General features: G+C 40.1%; 1 pseudogene; it reads right to left on the bottom strand.

The window, feature by feature from the left end:
• Positions 1-7,329: 7,329 nt before the first annotated feature.
• LOC110196431 (inosine-5'-monophosphate dehydrogenase 2 pseudogene) lies at positions 7,330-21,702 on the bottom strand (annotated as a pseudogene).
• Between the last annotated feature and the right edge of the window lie 890 nt (positions 21,703-22,592).

Here is a 22,592-nt window from a genome sequence, read left to right as displayed (position 1 = left end):
TACCCCAAGTACCTGAATACATACTTTATTGAATGGAATGCCCCTCTGCTTCCACTGAGCACTGAAAAGTTGAGTAAGTTAGGTGATAGAAATAATAAAACCCATATGCATTAGAAAATGTTCATTTGCTTCAATAGGAATTGTAGAGTTTTAATTATTCATGCTGACTATAGGAGAAAACTGCCTTGGTCCATATCCATTTTCATTTTTAACTTTCTTTATTTTAAAAAAAAATTTTATGTTCTATAGAAAAATAAATTGATGAAGAGTGGCCTGTACTGATCTGAGAGAGGGGTTGAGGAACTGTTGTCCCCCTTCTTCCACTGGAGACTCTTTTTCTCTAAGTCTTTGGTTGTGTCTTAATGAGATTAGTGAAGGAACAATGAAAATGCAAACAGCAGCAAAGACTGTCTGTACAGGGATTCATCCATAGCCTGATAGCCAAGTGATTGCACAAATGGACATGGGTGGAGTGAAGGGATTGGGGGAATATAGTTACTGAGTAGCCTTTGCTTCCCTTCAGAAAAGGACCTGGCAGGAGCTTTTGGAAGGAAAGGGAAGCTTCATTCTTTATTATAAATTAAGCCTGGGCTTCAATGATGATGAGAGTGAATCCTAACCTCTAGACCACCCAGGAAGGCTGCCTGGTGGGATGGGAATGAATTTTGAAGAGTTGCCTAATATTCACTGAGCTCCCAATGGGCTCAGCAATGGTATAGCTCCTATCCTTAGAAATTACCCTCTTAAGGTAATACAAAGCAAATCTCCATGTTCTATTGGATAGTGGTACAGCCTTCATAGCTGACAGGAGAAATCATATTCCCTGAATTCTGCAGGGACTTTCTGAAGAGCTAAACTGCATTAATGCCTTTACAAATCATCCTTATTACAGAATTCCTATAGAATATTTTTTATCCTCATTAGGATGAAGACCAAAGACTTACTCATCAACATTAAATCCAACTATGCATATTATTGCTGAAATGAACCACTCCTAAGTTTAATGTCAGTTACTGTCATTGAATAATGTTCATCACGTGCCCAACAACTTATTACATTTTTGCCCATCACAACTCCTTCATACCTCAGAAGAATAATCTTTGAGTTACTTTTTTTTTTTAAGTCAATGCCTGTTGGCCAAACATGCGGTGATTAGAATCTCCACGTTTTGTTAAGCTGACTATTGGAAGAGAGTCAGTAGTTACTGGGACTATGCTTAAAATCATATTATCTTGGTAGGATCAACTAGAGTTTGTGTCCTGTTAGCACAACTTTTGAGAACCTGAGGTTGTATCTATGCCTTGATGAGTTAGGAAAGTAATACTTAACTGGAGGAACATAGGATCATGGCATTAGAGTTGGAAGGGACCTTTCAGGTCATCTTGTCTACCTCCTCATCTAGAAGATAAAGGAACTAAGGCAGAGATAGGTCAAATGACTTGTCTAAGATCACAAAGACAGTAAGTTACTGAGCCTGGATTTGAATCTAGGTCCTGTGACTCCAATCCTTTGTTCATTGCACTATGACAAGGGAGAAAAAGAGAGACAGACATACATGAAATAGGAGTTTTCTTTCTGTGTATCTGTCTCTCTCTGTTTCTCTCCCTTCTTCCCACACACATATCTGTATATATATTCTCCATTGATAAATCTGCCCATAGGCTCGGAGTGTCCCAGGAATGACATCTATGTGCCAATCATACCTTTAGTGGGCAGCAGCTGATTAATCCCATCCCTCTTTTCTAGACCCTTTCAGCAAGTCCCAGTCAACTGAAGGTATCCAATCCATCTGGTCTTCCCCTAACTCTTAATTGTAGCTAGCACCCCAGGGCAGATTGCTTAGTGCCCTTGACTGTAACAGTGAAGTCCTAACTCATATCTCTTATATTTAGTATGGGAACTGTGTAGGTTGTAACTATGGTAAACCAAACATTATTAACCCCAATTTCATTCATAACAGTGAATTCCAGAACTATTTGTCTTCTGCTGCCACCTGCTGGTGATGACGAGGAATGGTCTTGTTCCATGCTAGCTCTGTTCACATAGATAGGTCTGGCTCCTGCACTTACTATTATGTCAAAGTAGCTGTGGATCTCATTCTGTGGCTTAATGTCTGAAGCATCTGGTGATTCTCATTATTCAATTCAAGATGTTAAGTCCATTAAATTTCTTAATTTGATCGACAAATCCTTACAGATAAGCAGAATGAAATTGTCATGAGGGTGTCATGGGAGTTTATTGATAAAGATATGCTCACAGATAAGTAGATGGGCCCCCAAAACCAGATTTGGAGTGTCAGTACAGGAGATGCTAGAATTTAAAACTGATACTCAAACTTGGCATTGATCTAAACACTCACCATATCACTTAGCCAGGAATACCAATCTCCTGACTCTGATGGAATGTTTGAGTAATCATGCTGGAATAATAAAATATCTTTACCAATGGAGTAATTCCCTTTATTAACTTCCTTCATGGAGTGAATTTTCTGTTTAAGGCAGCTTTTTTTTTTAAACCAATGTGAAGAAGTTCACTGTGTAATATATTGATCATTTTTGAGTGGCTAGACTTATCAATTAATAACCTTAATAAACTTTTTTGGGTAGGAGAGGTAAGAAGCTATTTAACTGTGGACTTCTTTTCAGCTTTGTTCCTCCATCCCCCAATTAATCATATACTTTAAAATTCTTTTTTTTTTTATTTGGGCTGTACGTGACATGAAACTTAAGATTTTCCTGGGCATATCTCTTCTCTTGCCTCTGTATATTTGCATAGGGAGTTCCTGGAATACACTTCCTCCTGATCTCTGCTTCAATCACTAGCTTCCTTCAAAGTGTAGCTTTTTTTCTAAGTTACTCTCTGCACAAGACCTTTCCTAATACACACTAAGCAATTGTCAATTCTCTCCTCAAAACTACTGTACATAACCTGGTATATATTTATCTGTGTGTATAGATGCAACGTACATAGAAGTAAAGAGCAGAGACTATTTTTGTTTTGTCTTTGTGTGCCTTAGTGCTGAGCTGATTTCCTGGCACATTTGTTTTATTGAATGAGAATGAATGGAACAAAAAGATGACTACACTGCTCTGTGTTAAGATGTTTTGTTTGATTCTGGGTCCTATAGATTTATCTCTGTGGTTATGGGTAAGATACAAAAATGCTTGGTATTTCCTGTACTGGTTTTATCCTGTTTCTCTTCTCAGCATAGTCTAAACATTTGTCAAAGTCACTGTTTTCAAACTTAGATGACTACAGTGCCCTCTTGCTTCCAGGATGCTACTCTAAATTGTCCCTCTTCTGTCATACTGTGGATGTTGTTATTGTGAAGTCATTTCAGTCATGTTGTCTCTTATTTGAGGTTTTCTTGGGAAAGATACTGGAGTGGTTTGCCATTTCTTTCTCCAACTGCACAGAGGAGGAAACTGAGGCAAACAAGGGTAAGTGACTTGCCCAGGGTAACGTAGGTAGTAAGTGTCTAAGGCCAGATTTAAACTCAGAAAGATGAGTCTTCCTGACTCTAAGCCCAGGCCCCTATAAGCTGCACAACGTAGCCACCCCTGTACTGTGGATAGTTGGTGGCTAGAGAGGCATCACGGTAAGAGACTCTTGGGGTGGTGGCGGTGATGTTGGGGTTGTTTGTGTCATGTAATGGCACAGGTGATTATGGACCATAAGACAGAGCTCAGGGATAGCATTTGCCATGAGGAAGATAGATGGATAGATAGATACTTTATTGCATACTTACTATGTGCCACCCATTGTGTTAAGCACTTACTATATAAATAAAAGGAAACAATGTCTAGTCCCTACCCTCAAGGAATTTACATTCTGATGAGGAAAGATGACAACACTAAAGGAGAGTGTGTGTGTGTGTGTGTGTGGGGGGAGGTGGGGTTGGGTGGGGGTGAAGGTGTGTGTGTGTGGGGGGGAGTAGAGAGAAGTCCAGAAAGTGAGAGTCAAGCCTAGAGTTAAGTGAGCATGGCTAGTACCTCTCATGAAATGATGCTTTCAACTGGATACTCAATTGAGTGAGCGTCAGGAAAGAGGTATCGCTAGGTTAAGATTACTGGTGAGGAAGTGGAGAGCTCTGAGAGAGAGAGTTGAACCCGGACTAAAGTTATGTCAATATCCTGAGGCAAAGCCCTATGTGTCCAATATTAGTTATGTATGATAAAAAAGGAGACAGGAGAAAGGCTTTCTGGGCCTGAGTTATGACCAGGGGCCTTTGAGCAGACCCAAGCCAATCAAGGACAGAGAGTGGAGCCCAACCAAGGGGAGAGCATAAAAGCTTAACACTGGACTCTGATATGGTATTTTCCTAATCAGGTTTCTGACCTTTTTTTTTTTAGCTTATTCCTATTTATTAGGATATTTCCTATTGAAATTATTTAACCTCTTTGCCTTCTTGGACCTCGGTTTCTTCAAATGTGCCTTGAGAAGATTAGAGATAATCCCTTTACTCCCTCCCACTCCTCACCATCTTTGGCTCTGCTACTTTGTGTTTGTTTTCTGAGACATGAATCTGATGTAGGTGTCTAGGCCAGGGAAGCAGAAAACAAAAATAGGTAATGCTTGTCACTTATTCAGCTTTGGAAATGTAAATTAAGGAGAAGTGTGAGGTAAAAACATGGAGCAGTGAGGGTGGAAAGAATCTTTTACTTCATGGGCACCTAGATGCTGAATATGGACCATATTGGGAGCAACAGAGCCCCTCTTTCCCTAGTATAGGCTGAACCCCCTCAATGGGATCGCTCTGAAATGATATCATATGTATGTATGTGTATATATATAAAACATATAATAAATGTATATTGATATGCAATGAAAAATAATACAAATTGTATACCTTATGTTTTGTACGAGGTAAATATGGTCAAGAATGGAAGGGGGAAACTGTGACCTCCATTTGGACTACACAATCTTGTTTCCTTGCCATCTCATGTGTTTGCTCACCCTTTCTGCTTTGAAGATTTTGAGAAATAGAAACATTTTAGTAATATGCCAATAGTTAAAGAAAAGCCTTCTATCTAGAAGAGTATACTCAGTTAACCTTTCCTCTATATTTTTGTTCTTTTAACAGCTGATGCTCCCTCCCTCCTTTCCTTCCTTCCTTCCTTCCTTCCTTCCTTCCTTCCTTCCTTCCTTCCTTCCTTCCTTCCTTCCTTCCTTCCTTTCCTTCCCCTTTCTCTCTCTTTTTTCTTTCCCCCTTTCTCTTTTTCTTTCCTCCTTTCTCTCTCTCTTTCTTTCCTTTCCCCTTTCTCTCTTTCTTTCCCCCTCCCTCTCTTTTTCTGTCTTTCCCCTTCCTTCCTTCCTTCCTTCCTTCCTTCCTTCCTTCCTTCCTTCCTTTCCTTCCTTCCTTCTTTCCTTCCTTCCTTCCTTCCTTCCTTTCTTTCCCCCTTTCTTTCTTTCTTTCTTTCCCCCTTTCTTTCCTTCTTTCTTTCTTTCTTTCTTTCTTTCTTTCTTTCTTTCTCTTTCTTCTTTCTTTCTTTCTTTCTTTCTTTCCCCCTTTCTTTCTTTCCCTCTTTCTTCTTCTTTCTCTTCTTTCTTTTTCTTTCTTCTTCTTTCTTTCTTTCCCCCTTTCTTTCTTTCTTCTCTTTCTTTCTTTCTTTCCCCCTTTCTCTTCTTTCTTTCTTTCTTTCTTTCTTCTTCTTCTTTCTTTCTTTCTTCTTTCTTTCTTTCTCTTCTTTCTTTCTTTCTTTCTTTCTTTCCCCCTTTCTTTCTTTCTTTCTTTCCCCCTTTCTTTCTTTCTTTCTTTCCCCCTTTCTTTCTTTCTCTCCTTTCCCTTCTCCTTCCTTTTTTTTTTTCATTTTTGGTGGCTCACATACTCCCTCAAGTGGTAATTCTCTTTAAATGCAAGAAAAAGATTTATTCGGGCTACCTTGTTAGAAGGGTGTGAAAGAATATTTTTGTATGGGCCCTTTGTTTCTTCTGTTTCTGGCCTTTTGTTGGTTGTGTAGGTCTTCTGTCAAGGGGTCTATTATTATTCCAAATGCCTAGGAATGAAGATGGTGGATACAAATACTTGATTCACAGGACTCTGAGGAGAAAAAGAACTGAGTTCAATGGTAGGTTCTGTGACCACTTACTTATGTGACCTTGGGCAAGTCACTTCACTTTTTTAAGCTTTCTTATTTGCAAATGGAGTATGATAAAACGTTTACTACCTACCTGTATGGTATCCTTTAAAATTTTTTTAAAAAGCATTTTGTAGTACTGTTTAAATGTATATTGTTATTAGTAAATCTTCTCTCACTTTTCTTTTCTCCAGACTAACTTCTCCCACTTTCATTGATTTTCCTCGTAGGTTGTTGTTGTCATGTCTGACTCTTTGTGACCCCGTTTGGGGTTTTCTTGGCAGAGATACTGGAGTGGTTTGCCATTTCCTTCTTCAGTTCATTTTACAGATGAGGAAGCTGAGATAAACAGGATAAAGTGATTGCCCAGGGTCACACAGCTAGTAATGTCTGAGTCTGGATTTGAACTCACACTTTCCTGACTCCAAGCCCGGCACTATACATTGTGCTACCTAGCTGCCTTTGTAAGGCCTATTCCTAATAATTGACTGACTCTAAGCTTAGTAAAGACAGGTTCAACATTTTGTCTCAGCTTTGTACCTCCCCCAGTGCTCTGTACACAATATGTCCCTAAGAAACATCTATTGGTTCTATTCAAGCATTTTATTGAATAACTGCTATATTCAAAGCACAAAGCTAGGCAAATGACATAAAATGATTGTCACCACTCTTTAAGCAGCTAGGTGGCGCAGTAGATAGAGTACCAAGCTTGGAGTCAGGAAGACTGGAGTTTAAATCTGGCCTCAAACACCTACTAGATGTGTGACTCTGGGACAGTCACTTAACAAAGATAATAATAGCACCTACCTGAAGGGGCTATTGTAAGGATCAAAGGAGATAATAATTGTTAAGCACTTAACATTTATTGAGTGCTTCTTATGTGCTAGGCACTGTGTTATCTATCATTATTATTATTTAGGAGCTAAATATTTTACTGGGAGGATACACATTCACAGATAATTAAATGCAAAGTATGTACAAAATAATACAAGTTGATTTCAAGAGGGAGAGAATGCTTCTGTCTAGAGATCAGGAGAGGCCTCCTGTAGGAATGGCACCTAAGGTGATGTTTGAAGGAAGCTGTCATTCTAAGAAGGGGAAGCAAATTAAATTGAATTCCCAGTGCTTCTGTTACTTTCAATGCTGTCTTCCAAAATCTTTCTCTAATCTCCACAGCATTACTAAAAAACCAAATAATTCATTTTCTCTTGAAAAACCAAAAAGGGGAGAGTTAAGGGACAGTAAAACCAAACTAGACTACTTCTAAGAAAAGGTGCTTCTCATACAAATAGAGTTCATGGAAACCACTTTCCACCTGGACATATGACATCCTTTTCTTGAATTTCAGCTTCCCTGAGTACATTATGACTGGATTTCAATTAAACTCTTGGCACCAATATCTTGCTAGGAATACTGGATACTAGAAATCAAGTAGGGAATGAACTCATAGATTGACCTTTTGGCCTACATGGCCCCAGAGTCCAGGGGTGGGGAACCTATAGCTTGGAGGCCATAAGTGGCCCTCTAGGTCCTCAAATGAGGCACTTTGACTCAATCCAAACAAATTTGTTCTATGAAGTTTGGATTCAGTCAAAGGGTCGCACTTGAGGACCTAGAGGGACATATGTGGCCTTGAGGCTGCAGGTTTCCCACTCCTGCCCCAGACCAATCTTGAATTTCTTGGATCTTGTCTATTTCACTGAAAAAGTAGTTTTTCTTGCCTATGTTCTCGTCTATGTCTTATCCTCCTGTATTTCTTTATCTGGCTCCTATTGAGAGAAGTACTCATGTGGGGCCTCTGTAGTGGCCACCAACAGAAAACCTATCATCATTGTGGAACCCCCAAGTATAAAGGCTGTAGCAATGTTACTCACCTTTTGGATGCTTCTGTTATCAATGATTGGGATGCTGCAGCACTGTGACTATTTATTCTGAGAGCTTGAATATGGCTATCATCTAGGGCTGTGAGCACTTCCTGCAAAAGACAAATGGAGTAGCTGCCCATGCAAACCACAGGGTGTCCATCAATGTGTCTTTTTTCTCCTGGACAGCTGTCACCACATTGCCACCAATAACTGGATGTTGTGTTTTTCTCTTTGATATGCTTGATGTTAATTTGGAAAGTAGAACTTCCTTGAGAAGAGTCTAACACAACCACATCATTGCCAGCTTGATCAAACCAATATTTCTCATCCTTATGAATGGCAATGGCTACCCTACACAGCAGCTGTTCTCGGCATTCTTGGATACCAGTGAGTGGTGCTGGTTCTGCAGGTCCACGTAGGCAATAATGGCCACGAGTGAATCATTCTTTTTCACAATGGACAGCTTCTCCTTCTTGATCCACTGTAGGATTTCACTGGGTTCCTTTAGTGTAATTCCTGCATGAGTCGCTGCCAGATCCTCCTTCTTCATCATGATACTGCCTAGGAAGCAGCAACATTTTTCCTCTTTAGGAAAGCTGATGTCATGAGAGGAGGTGATACCATTAAATGGATACCCATATATCACACTGTCTGTGATAGAGATTCTGCAGATGCCATCCTTTGACTTGGCTTAAAACTTGTCTCTGATGAAATCTTTAGGGCTCAGGACCACAGGGTCAGTGATAAAGCCATTTCTATTTCTTCCTTTTCTGTACTTTGTTGGCCTGGAATTTTGGGGTGCAGTTGTGATGTAAAAAACCAATTCCTCCTTTGGGTTCCATGGCCATGGCCATCCTAGACTGGGTGATTGTCCACTGGGGATGAGACAAGTGGAGATTTTACAGTTATCTTCTTAGTCAGAGATGAAATTGGGCCTACTTGATCTGCAGTGAAGTCAATATAGGTGGAGGCTTAGAAAGTCATTGTAAATGAGCCCATCCCCACAGCTGAAGAGCTGCTGACCCAGGAGGCAATCATTGGAACTTAACAAGCACCTCCACTGATCAGATGGGCTGGAGGAAATGAACCAAGTGGGAGGGACAGAGGTCAGGTCTAATGCTTTTTTGGCAGAATTTACCGTATTTAAGTCATAGCAGCTTCAGACATAAGTCAGTTACTTCACTAAGATATTTTTAATTTCTACTTAAGTGTAACCCTGTCCCAAAGCCCACTGGTATAGTACTCTTTCTTTCTTGGTGGAGATGAAGGCCCTGCTATCTGTGAAAGGCAGGGCAGAATTAGCAAAAGGTGAGAACTTTAGTTCTTGGCCAGTTTCCCTTTGGGTACTCAAGCTTCAAGTCTTCCCAGAGCGACTCTGAGTAATGTTGCTTCATGTGGTTCTAGTTTCCAGCTTCAAAAGAGAAAAAAAAAATGGAAGAGGCCAATCCCACTTTAGGTTGCTGAAGGAAAAGACTGGGAAGACCTGAGTCTTTTCATGAAGGAAGAATAGACATCTCTAGCCTCTTTGTTGCTGTGTAGGGATCTTGGGAACCCTGACATGCAAGGGCAAAGGGCATAGATCTGCATTGAAAGAATTTGACCACTCAAGCCTTCTTTCAGTCAGAGACAAAGTTTGTCGTGTCTCCAATAGAAGTGGGTAAGATTTTAAGAATCTGAGCATTTGGTAGAGATAAGACTTTTTTTTTTTTATAAGGAAAAAGATTATGGGAAGATTTGGATGGGATCAAGGAGTGGCAAATAGCCTATGGTGAGCCAGAAGTAACAGAGAAGGGTTCTAGATGGGATTAAGAGGTGGGAAGTAGCCTGGGGTGCTCTGAGAGGTAACAGAGAAAGGAGGGTTGATCTGAGTAGGGGCCACAATGAAAGGACTGTTGAAAGGATTATCTCATATCTAGGTGGGGATGTGTGGGAAAGTTCAGGAGCTGGGTTGCCTTTTAGGGGTCCAAGTCCCATACTCCAGTCATCTTCTTCCCTGACCTTTCTCCAAGAGAGATTTTCATTCCTGCCAGGAGGGGAAGCTGAAGTTTGGGAGCAGAGGCCACCACTGTGCTCTCCTCAGAGAGAGAGGAGGACTGAAGAAGACTATCTGCTTTCTCAAATATTATTAGCCTAGGGGATATGATTGGGTTTCACCTAACTTTTAATCACTTTGTCATTTTTGGGGAAAGAGAGAATCCAAACTCTGCATTTGGGGCAGTGGATAGAATGCTGAAAGATTCATTTTCCTGAGCTCAAATCTGACTTCAAACTTACTAGCTGTGTGACCCTAGCCAACTCACTTCCCCATTTGCCTCAGTTTCCTCATCTGTAAAATGAGCTTTGCCAAGAAAACACTAAATGGGGTCACAAAGAATTGCACACAACTGAAAAACAACTGAACGACAAAGCTCTATATCCAAGACTTGACCCATTTCCCACCTAATGCCAGTTCCATAATGAACATACATAGCAAATAACAAAGAAGCCCATTTATCTAAATCACAGCAAAATAGAAATCAGAGAAGGCATTCATAGGAGAATATACACCAGACAATACAGAATGAAGGAGCTCTCCCATTGGAGCGAGATAACTCATCTCAACCAAAAGAAAATGACCTGGATCTCACACAAGAGGACTACCCCCAAAGTCTCTAGAGTAGCAAGCTGGGAATAGGAACATGACATCCCTCACCACATGTGGACCCTCTCTCCACTTGGGGTGCCATAACCTTACATGTGGGTGATGTGTCCATAGGAAGATAATTTGGTTGCTTGTATTTTGTAGGCTATTTTGGGGCTTGGGGGGGGGGACGATGGACTAAATATTTTCTCCAAAAAAGCTGGGACAATTTACTTTCTGTCCTGTGCTGCTTCAGTAAGTTTTCTCTGGCCAGCCCACTGTGTTTCAAATGGAGCTACTTGACTAATCTTTAAACCCAAATCACTCTGACTTTCATTGAATGGTTAATAATAGTTCCTCAGCCCAAGCCTCTATGAATCTTTGCTTAGGCCTTGTTGGCTTAGAATAAGTGTAAGTAGCAATTGTTTTCTGTTCTGGTGAGAAAACTTGAGAGTCTTCTCCCTTCCAGATTGATATTTTTGTGGCAATGTATTAGACATCTTTGGCCTCAATTCTTACCTAGCACTTAGTTATTGAATGGGTTAGACAAACTGGGGTCTGGGAAAAGACCTTAATTTAGAAAGATTTATTAGGATTTCCCTGTGACTAGGTTTATTTCTGAAGTGAGATTTTGTCTTCCCATTCTGGAAAACACATTTGTTTGCATTTTATTTTGTTTTATTTTTTCATAGAAAATGGACTATTTTTAGAGCCATAATTTTGTTTTTTTCCTGGCTATATCCTGGAATGTTTTTTCAATGCAATTTTATTATTTAAAAAAATTTTTTTTGGGGGGGGCAGGTAGGTGGCACAATGGATAGAGCACTGGCCCTGGAGTCAGGAGGACCTGAGTTCAAATCCAGTCTCAAGCCAGATACTTGACACTGGCTGTGTGACCCTGGGCAAGTCATTTAAACTCAATTGCCTCACAAAAAACCAAAACTAAATAAAACAAAAACAAAAAAAAATTTTGAGGTGTAACAAGTTTATCCTGGCTTTGCTACATCCTACTGTTAAACAATTGCTACATTTATTGATAGCGGGTATTTCTTTAAAGTCCAAATGCTACTAAATGTATATAATTATTTGCTATATTTGATAAGTGAGAAAGTCATTGGTACTATTTTCATGATTTGAATTAATGTCTTTTGCTGTAATATCGAACAAGTTAGGGGTGCTGACACCTTTAGGGGTAATGGGACCCTGAGAATGCCAAGACAGAACTGCCTGGAATGAATTCACATTAAGGCTGTCTTTCAGTCAAGAGGCAGTTTACTGCAACACCAATAGTAGTGGGCAAAGTTCTTTTGGGGAACTTGCAACTTAATGGGTGTGAATCTAAAACTTATATAGAAAAGAGGCAGGGAAAAGAATAATTAGGTAATGCAAGGGCTCCAGGTGTCGGGGAACAGGCATCAGTAATCTATGGATTGGAAAATGTAGGAAACTTTGCAGAGATAATTTTGTTGATAGCAGACACTGAGGGAGAAAAACAAATTTTTTGTTTAGTTGCCAGAGGCATGGACCTTGGGGATCCGGTACAAGGGAGAGTCCTTGGGCCAGCCAGGGACAAAAATCCTTGGGCCAGGCACCCCTGCATCTGTTCTGATGAGAGAATGTGTTCTGCAACAAGGGAAAATTTTCTCACTGGACAGGGGCATATAGAGAAATTGGGAAGCTTCCAGAAACATGATCTCAGGGCTTTTTGGGGTCCAGGTCCCACCACCCCATCAATACTGTAGTATTAAGCACAGTTAATCCAATAGGCCAGTATTGATGTAATACCATACATTTGTTACCATTAATATTTGTGTGTTAATGTGGGCTCACATAGAGAAATCTCTAGAAAAGATGAAAGCTAAGATACTTGAGGAATACTCTTTTGCTTTCTCAGCTGAAAAGCACAGAGGTTCCCTAATGCCAGGAACAGACCCAGTCAAAGAAAAACCCTTGTGAACTGTTAAACGAAAGAAACCCTAGGCCCAAAAAAGGGGAACCTGGAAAGAACCAGTCTAATCACAGTTTACATAGATTATAAATGCATTTATTGCCTGAGAAGGAAAAGCTTGCAAACTGAAACAGTGTCAGTGTTGTGTGACATGTTCAAAGTCTCTTTGGAAAGAATGAAATATTTATACTTTTTTTTGAACAAAGAAAGGAGAAAAGGTAGGAATTTGGACAGATCTTAGGCAGGAATCCTCAGGGAACCAGGGAAATGAGGAATTCCAGATTATTTTCTGTTCTGGTGAGAAAAATTGAGGATCTTCCCCTTCCCAGATTGTTTATTATTTTTGTGGTAATATATTAAGCGTCTTTGGCCTGAATTCTTACCTAGCCCTTAGTTACTGAATGGGTTAGATAAACTGGGGTCTGGGAAAAGACCTTAATTTAGAAAGGTTTTTTAGGATTTCCCTGTGACTAGGTTTATTTCTAAAGCAGGATTTTGTCTTCCCATTCTGGAAAACACTTTTGTTGCCTGGAACGAATTCACACACTCAGGCTTTCAGTCAAGAGGCAGTTTATTGTAATGCCAATCTTAGCGGGTGAAGTTCCTTTGGGGAACTTGCACAGGATTTTTGTCTGAGAGCTCCATAACCAACAGTTAAATGAGTCTCTGAAGATAAGGATATCTCCTGTAAGTCTATAAACCACCATATGGCTCAGGGTCTGCTTCAAAGCTTGGCTTCAGAGTTGCTGATTTTCTGCATGTATAGCTAGGTTTACTCTCAGTCACCACAAAGTTTTGCTGATATGTCAGGCCACTCTGTAGCCTAGCCAATACAGCCAGTCCTCAAACAGTTCTTTGAGTTACTTGGATAATTGAGGCGAGGTAGAGGGTGTTTCCAAGAAAATCAAGGTAGCCATTTTCACAAGCCAAACCTTAAGAATTAGGACATTTTAAGGATATTGGGCTGCAAAGTGAAAGGATTAGAAGAATGTACAATTAAGGCCGCTCATGTTAGGGCAGGTGGGATAACTCAGGAAATTTTTCTAGCCCAGCCTGAGGATTTTGGCTATGGAGATATACCTGAAGAATTAACAGAAAATTATTTCTGGGAATTTCAAACTTCTTCATTCTCTGAGGATGAGGGACTGCTTAAAGATGTAGAAGCCCTGCTAATCAAAGGAACATTCCTACAGAGACTGAGTTATAATAATACCCAATACTCCATCTATGAGTTAAGTGGAGGCCTTTCCTGCTGTGGTATACACATACTATAGGCCCCAAGTTATCATTTTCTCTGGACATGAACCTTGGTCCCTGTAGGGTCTGGAATTCCCCCACCTAGGGAACTCTGTACCTCTCTCCCAAACAGTGGGGCAAGTTTGATGCCAAAGGAAGAGGCCAAAGAGCTCCAGATTGATTATAGTTAGTAGTTTAATCAATTGGATACTTATGTTGGGGCAGTATGATGGATCCCTGCCAAGAGTTTGATAGTCATCAGTCTGGAGTAATAGCTAGACTACAGATTGGATTTCTACAAAGACTCCAGGAAAGCCCAGTGGTAATTATAGAAATCAGGCAAAGGGAGGAGGGGCTATAGAGTATATCACTACTGATTGGTGGATATTTTGATTTTAACAGGTCACCATGGCCTGGCTTCCACCTTACACAGAGTTTAAGTTATGGCTTTCACTTCTCACTGTGTTTTACAGCTTTTCACCAATAGGAACCCTGCAATGCCCCAGAAGAGCAATCCTGGGAAACTTGAGTTGGATAGGTAAGACTGTGCCTGGGACACTAGAATGCCCCTGAGGCTGACAAAGGGATGAGACTCGTCATATAACCCAAGGAGGATAGCTGCCAAGGCAGTAGATATCTTTACAGAGATGAGGCTGAATGTTACCTGGCTAGAGTGTATACAAACTTTAGTTCACATGTTTGAAGGGGAGGATCAGAAGATCCCTACGCTAATTTTTCTCTAATACTGTGTGGCAAGGAGAAAAGTCTGTTTAATTCCTCCTTAGAGTGGAGCAATATATGCAGAGACTGATACAGATATAGGGTGTGGATCCTGAGAATGCAGGGAAAATTATACCAGAGAGACTGTTCCAGGAATTGGTACATGGCCTGCATATAGCTGATAGTGATCAGATCTATGCAGGCACAGAAATCATTCCCAATAATGGCTGAGATGAGACAGGTACTCCTGAGCTTCAAGGATCAATATAATCCACAGGGCTCAGCTTTAGCAGCCTCCAACCTGCTTCTCATTGTGGGGTCTGGGAGTGATGCAGGACAACACCACAAGTCTGGGCTTTAGTGACAGAACCTCAGACTATCATGTAAGAGACGGTATACGACCAATCTCATTCTCCTTGGAGAGGTAGAGGGCCAAGGGAATGGAGGGCACACAGGACTGATGTAATACCACTTCCATCAGGTAATCATCAGAGTAACACATCTATTTTTTGTTATAATTGTGGATTAGATGGATATACTTTGGCATAGATAACGTAACTTTTATCATGAAGTTAAAAATCTTTTATTTATTTATTTTATTTATTTTTAGTTAATCTTTTGATCCAACTTTGGGAAACTGGAGCAGGACCAGGAAAGGATGTTCCCTTGGGTCCCCAAGGACAGTCACATTGACCTCATCTTCAAATCCCTATGGATCTATTCCATCTGGACTCATAGGACTTTGTGCAGATGTGATGGTAAAAATTGAGAATGAGGACTCCAATGCTGTTCTGGACAGTGGATCTCAAAGTACCATCATTTTCCAATCTCATGATGGATATTTGGGTAAAATATCTTTAGAGCCTATGACAGGGCTTATACTCGGTTGGAGTGATAAAGACTATCCATGTGTGGAACATATCCAGGTGAGTTTGAAATTGCTCAAGGAAGTTGTTTTTTGTTGACAGAAAAGTAGACATTCTGGCTCTAGTTTGTCCAGACCTTCCAAGATTCACTGTAGTGTCAGCATTGATTGAACTAATTTTAATCTTTTCAAAATTCTAGCAGGATACTGCAAATAAGAAGCTGGGACTCCATATTTGCATACTTTGACCATCCATGCAGAGACTTTCACAGAGATAGAGGAAAGAGATTCCAGTGAATGTCACAGCAGCTGTAACTGTTCACTTTCTGTGCTGAATCCTGAGGTATTTGACTTTAGAGACTCCACAGTATCACAAGAGTAGAAGGCTAAGTTTAGGCTGTAATTCATCAAGAGGACAGGTGTGTTCTCATTACCTGAGTGGGATATGGGTTGTGCTTGAAGTGCAAGACATAGACTACAACTCACCAATTCCAGACCAGTCAGAGAAAGATTTAGGAAGCTTCCTTTATTTGTAATGGAGGATCTCAGAAACCATCTCAATGAAATGCAGATTAATGGCATCATCACAGAATTCAGTAGCCCTTGTGCCTCATCTGTACGGTGGTGCCTAAGAAGAAAGGAAAGACATAGATGTGTGTTGATTACTGAACTTTGAACAAAAGGACTAAAGTGGATCAGTACATTATGCCATGGCTGGTAGATGCTACCAGATTTATATATATATATATATATATATATATATATATATATATATATATATATATATACGGTGGAGAGAACTGATGGACATTTAACTAGGAAAAGGCTGAGAAAAAAACCTGTCCACCAGCTGTACAAAGACCCAGATATGGGCACTGAAAGTGATGCATCCAGTGAAGGAAACAGTGTGTGGATATTACAGGGCAGGAGAATTGTACCTACAGGTAACTACTTTCATGCTAGAGACTCCTAGGGTACAGATTCAACCCATACAGCTTAAAAATACTAATAGCCAACTAGAATGACTTCCAGCCTAGGTATAGACACACAAGTCTATAATGATTCTGGTAGTTAGCTCACAATGACTATTAGCTCTGGTATAGGAGCAGAGAGAGACAGAACTAAGCTTGTTAGCTAGTCATTAGGCTAAATTATGTTATAGGTAAACCTAACTCTAGGTGACAATACTAGACACTGCTTATGTGAAAAGTGCCTTGCATGTGATTGTATATGTCACAAGTGTGAATTGCTGAATTTTAGAATGCTTGTTTTATTTTGCTATTATATTCATTTGACTGTTTTGTGTTTTGTTCATGTTGTAGTGGTATCTGTTTGCTGATTGTTTTGCATATACAATATTGCTTATTGATTTGTATTCTATATATAAACCTGTAGTTAGTGTTGTAGCTAGGTAGCTTTGTTAGTCATGCTTACTGCTTTTGATTGACTGGTGTGTAATATGTATGTGCCATATATAGTAAATTTTTAACCTCCCTATTTCAACTTTCATGACTTTAAACATTTGCATGATTTTATTACCAACTTCATTTCCACTTTCAAGGGTAATGACAATGCACAATAGAAAAAAACAACGAAAGGTGCTTCACTGATCTTGGTAACCCTACTATTGTAAAAAGCTTGCTGTGCATTCATTGCATGTTTTCACTGTTTGCCTTCAAAATTTGAGTTTTGTGTCAAAATTATGCTTCCCAAAACATAGTGCAAGTCTTTTGGGCTCTAAGCCCAAGCATGCAAAGTCAGAGATGTGGCTTAGTGAGAAAATAAAGGTGTTAGATAAACTTCAAGCTGAGATGTCTGTAAGCTGCTGTTGGCCTAATTGACCAGCTGGCCAGAGACATCTAGGCTGCCAATCGCATCATCCACATAGCCTCAAGGTTAAATGCCAGTTTGCCTCTGCTATGCTCCCATACCCTGAGACCCTTAAGGAAATCAAACAGCACAGGAGGCAGACATCACCAACAGATTAATTCAAGTTGGTGTGTCCTTCACAATCTTCAATGCCATCCACCAACCATGAAGGACAGAGTACCAGAGGTCTTCTGACAGCAGTGACTAAAGTCCCAGCAACATTCTCCTTGGTTTTCAAAGGATGACCAAGGTTTATAGCAATATAGTATACGGTACAATACCCTCACACCACCATTTGACAAAGTGGAAGGTAGGATTCAGTTTAAAAAATGTTTTAGTATTAAGAATTTTACTGGCTGTATAGTATTTATGGTACTGTAGATTTCATGCATTATAAAAAGTAAATATTGTCTGAAATCAATGTTTAAAAATTGAGATGTTAATGCAAAAGATCACAGAATTCTAGGGAATTACTAGTGAGAAAAATGTTTTGCATGTTACCAATTTTATTTTGTGTACTGAATTTTACAGGTTATTTCATGGTTACTGTGTTAGGAAAAGTACATATTATCAGAATTAATGTTTTATTATAAAGAATTTTATGTAGAAAAGTGTATTTTCAGCAATGTCTAGGAAAGATTACAGTTTTTGGTGGTTGCAGGAACCTAACCCTCTATTTCCCATAGGTGAAATGTATCAACATTCTTGTTTTTGACTTTCATGCCATTTTCTAGGAACATTACCCCTGCTAAAGTTGAGAATTAATTATATCTCCGAAATGTACATGTATTATTATATCCTATATGTAGTTAGGCCTATATGTAGTTGTCACTGTGGTATCCTCCTAGATGATGCTCTGTATTATGCCACATCTATTGTGTGTACTGTTAATTGGCATTAGTTTTATTTCAGTTTCAGTGGTACCAAAGGTTGGTTGCTTGTGACACTAGGGACTACAAAGAATTTCAGCCCAGAGAAGAAAGGTAACCTCTGCCCCAAAGCCCATTGGTATGGGACTCTTTCCTTATTGGTGGAAAGAAAAGTCCTGACCTGCATGAGAGGCATGGCAGAATTGGCAAGAAGTTGGCCAGCTGAGTCATCAAACTTCTAGTCTTCTTCAAGTGACATCACCTTGGTCACTCCTGGCTGCCAACTTTGAGAAGGAAGATTGAAGAGGCCAATTCCACTTCAGGTTGCTGAAGGAAAAGACTCTGAGAAAGCCTGAGAGGAACAGTTAGTCTCCATCATGCCCCCTATTCCCAGTTTGTTACTCTAGAACCTTTAGGGATAATTCCCTTTGCATGAGAACTTGGAGCCTCTCTTGGTTGAGTTATCTTGCTTCCAATGCGAGAGCTCCTTCACTCTATTTTTTGGTATATTCTCCCATAAATACTTTCTCCAACCTTTATTTTGTTGCAATTTAGATAAATGAGCTTCTTTACTATTCACTAGGTGTGTGCATTATAGAATTGGCATTATGTGGGAGAGGGTGAGGCTTAGATATAGAGCTTGGGGTTCCTTTTCCCCTCAAAATGACAAAGTGATCAAAAGTTAGATGGAACCCAATCATATCCCCTAGACTAATAATATTTCAGGAAGCACATAGATAAACTTCTAGCTCAGTACCTCCTCTCTTTGAGGAGAGCAAAATGGTGGCCTTTGGCCTCAACTTCCTGCTTCCTCTTTTGGCAGGAATGAAAATCTCTGGAATTGGGTAGAGGGCAAAGAGGTTGGAGATGTCTATTCTGTGTCCCTACAAGCTGCACAAGGATTGACCCTCACCACACATGGCCCCTCACTACACCTAAGAAAGGCCTACTCGCTCCTCTCCTGCTACATAAATTTCTTCCTGAAAGTTAAACAAATACATGATTTTGCCAACTTTAGCTGTACTGCACACGTACAATAAGGGTATATTGGCCCATAGAGATCTGTCCCTGGTGTTTGGTGCTTGACTTTGCTAGTAATTGGTCATTTTGCTACCTGTCAGTACATATAGTAGAACAGATCCTCTTTTACACGGCCAGGATCTACTCTAGTTTTTTTTTCTTCCAAAGCAAGTGATGAGGTAGGTCACTGTGTTGGCAATGGGGCCATTTCCTCTTGAAAAATTATGGACTATTACATATGTGTCTTATTCAAGAGTTCATTGAACGTAAGCAATGATCCTTATATATGTATTTTAATTATGATCATATAGTTGTAAAAATCGAGTTTTTCTTTCAGGACAAAGATAAACAAATTCTTTCACTTTTGTTGTGTTCCTCGGGGAATAAATTAAGTGCAGTAGAACTGGTCAGGATTCAGATTCCTGATTTTCAATGTAGCTAGGTGCTGTAGTGGATAGAGTGCTGGGTTCTAGCAGAAAGTCCTGAGTTCAAATTTGACCTCAGATACTAGCTGTGTGGCTGAGGGCAAGTTGTTTAGCCACTGGCTGCCTCATTTTTTCTTAACTGTAAAAATGGGCATAATAGCATCTACCTCATAGGGTTATTGGTGGGATCAAATGAGCTAAGTATCTTCAAAGTGTTTAACACAGTGTTTGATACATAGCAGGCACTTAATAAATGCTTATTTCTTTCTCCTTTTCTCTTCCCCTTCCCCCTAATGCATTGGGAGCTTCCTACTCAGTGGCTGCCCATTCAAAGCTGTACCTGTATAATATATTTCACCAAAGTCTTTTTGGTTTTTGAAAAGTTATGTCAAGGTTCTGACCGCTTTCTTCTTGCCACTACTAAGGAGTTTTCCCTAAAAGGTCAAGGACATGAATAATGAATCAATCTGCAAATATTTATGAAGTACCTACTATGTGCCATGCACTGTACTAGGGAATGAACTAATTTCCACTCACAAAAAGCTTAAACATTCCAAAAGGGGTGTACAAGTGCATACAGAATAAAAATAAAGAGAATAAATGCAAAATATTTATAGAAAAGATCATTTAATAGGGAGGCACTAGCAGTTGAGGGCATCAAGAAAAGCTTCATGGTGTTTGACTTGTGTCTTGAGTGATGAGAGAGATTCTGTGAGACAGGGGTGAGGAAAGAGTACATTCCAGGCATAAGGAACATCCAGCACAAAGGACAAAAGTCCTGAAGCTGCAACATGGAGTGTTGTGTATGAGAAACATTGAGAAGGTCAGTTTGGCTGGTTCATATTGTGAGAGATGAGTAGCAGAGGCCGATGAGGCTAGGATGATCTGCTGGGGGCAGGTGGTGAAGGGCTTTAAAAGCTAAATGGAAAAAAAAAAGTAAATGGAGGGATTTATATTTAATTCAAAATGCAATATTTGTCTACTAGAACTTATTGAGTAGAGGAGTGACATCATCAGATTTGTCCTTAAGGAGAATATGGACTAACTGAAATGGGGAGAGACTTGAGGCAAGAAGAATGATTAGGAAGACTTTGAAGTAATTAGGCAAGAGATGATGAGGGCTTGAACTAAGACTGTAACTTACAGAGAAGGAACCAGATGTGAAAGATGTTGTGGGGGTATAAATAGATAGCATTTGATTAGATATGTGGGGTTAGGGAGAGGACAGAGTTGAGGATAATTAGAAGCTTACAAGTGAAGGAGACTAGAAATACGGAAGCTTGGCAGCAGGGTGAATTCTGGAATGAAAGGAAGCTAGTTCACTATGGAACAGAAATTTCATAGAGCACAGTAGAAGAGGTGGTCAGGGTTGGAGTGGAACATGGGTGGATTAGGGCTATGGAACGTGAGAGAACAGGAAATGGAGCTTGGGAATAGATTTCTCCAATATTTCTGGTGATTGATTAATACAAGGACAGGGAGCAAAACAGGTGGTTGAAAATTGTTACCATAGAGGATAGTAGTAGGTAGCAGATGAAAAATTAAGCTCATAGTCTCCAAGGGGTGTTGTTTCTGGGCAAGAATATAGAGAATATATAGTATAGAGACTTGGTATTGCTGTGAGGGGGTAGTGATGGTAGTCCAGCTTTTTTGGGTCTCATAAAGCTGGCAGAAGGCTCTGAGTCAACTCGAGCTCCTCTAGGTGGCAGGGCATGAGTTAGGGGACAAGGTCAGTGGGCTGGCAGTGCTGGAAGAGCATGTATCTTCCTTCTATCCTTCACTCCCTCTTCCCCCACCCCTAGGATGATGTCTTCTAGGGCAGGGGCATATGTCTTATGCTGACGACATCTAGCATTGTACACAGGTATTTAATAAATATTGGTTAGTTGATACTAGGAAGGAAATGGCCATGTGTTCTCCAACTCACATAGTTACCAAAGTGATCTAACTAGAGGTCTTACTCTGCCATTTCCTTGTGCATTAAACTCTAGTGGCTTCTCCTAGCTTCTAGGATAAAATACAAACTCCCTGGTTTGACATTTAAAGCCCTCCTCAAATTGGTTCAAATCCACCCTCCCCAAGGCTGGAGCATGTTACTTACCTTCATGCGCTTTCTTGTCCAGCTAAACAGTCCTTCTTGCTGTTCCTCACACGAGCCGTTCCATTTCTCAGCTCCATGCTTTTGCATGGGCTGTCCCCAATGCCTAGAAGGCATGCCTTCTTCACCTGTGCCTCTTAGAATCTCAGATTACTTCAAAGCTCAATTCAATTGCCGCAGCTTAGAGACCTTTCCTGCCCCACTCCACCCCCCAATATGCTAGTGCTTCCACCTTGGAATTAACTTATATTTACTCTTTTATATATTTAGTATATATTTATATGTGTAATGCTGTTTCTTTTCTCCTTGAAGGCAGGGACTATTTTATTTTTGTCTGATTCCCCATTAATAAATGCTTTTTGGTTGATTAGTTGATGTTGGCTGTCCACTCTCACAAAACCTGGTGGAAATATGTCCTAGCCACCAACTAAAGGATGGAATGAGGGAGCTTATGCTGACCACTAACTACCTTGTTGGGGCAGCCAATGATATAACCTCTAAAACTGGTGGCTAGAGGGGAGATTTGAAGCTAACTGGCTCACATGGTGCCTTCTTTGGCATGAAATGTGGAGATTGCCATTGCCCTCCCTACACGCTGTCCTTTTTATCTGCACTACAACGTTCTGTAAAAAAAGAATCTCTTATTCCCCACGGTCAGTGTACCTAAAGAAGAAACATAAGACCTGTGTTCTGTCAGTGGCATAAACCTCATGTTATGTGTAAGTCAAACAAACTCAGACCATGAAGCATAGTTAATGTGCTGAATGTGTTATCAATATGGTAACACCTGCAATAGAGGTTTGATGACAGACTAATTTTCAGAAGTAGACATACTCTAGACCCATACTGACTTTCTTTTCAGTTTGGTAGGCTCCTTACAGAGCACAGGGTCATCTGTGTCCCACATTGAAGTATGGAAGAAGACTTTGGTGACACTTCCGCTCTGTTATATATAATCTTTTCTTAATTTGATATATATT

The sequence above is a fragment of the Phascolarctos cinereus genome, unplaced genomic scaffold (genome assembly GCF_003287225.1).
Source record: "Phascolarctos cinereus isolate Bilbo 61053 unplaced genomic scaffold, phaCin_HiC Scaffold_9;HRSCAF=440, whole genome shotgun sequence".
Lineage (NCBI taxonomy): Eukaryota > Metazoa > Chordata > Mammalia > Diprotodontia > Phascolarctidae > Phascolarctos > Phascolarctos cinereus.
The sequence above is the reverse complement of the archived record's forward strand: the minus strand, read 5'-3'. Positions and strand labels throughout refer to the sequence as shown.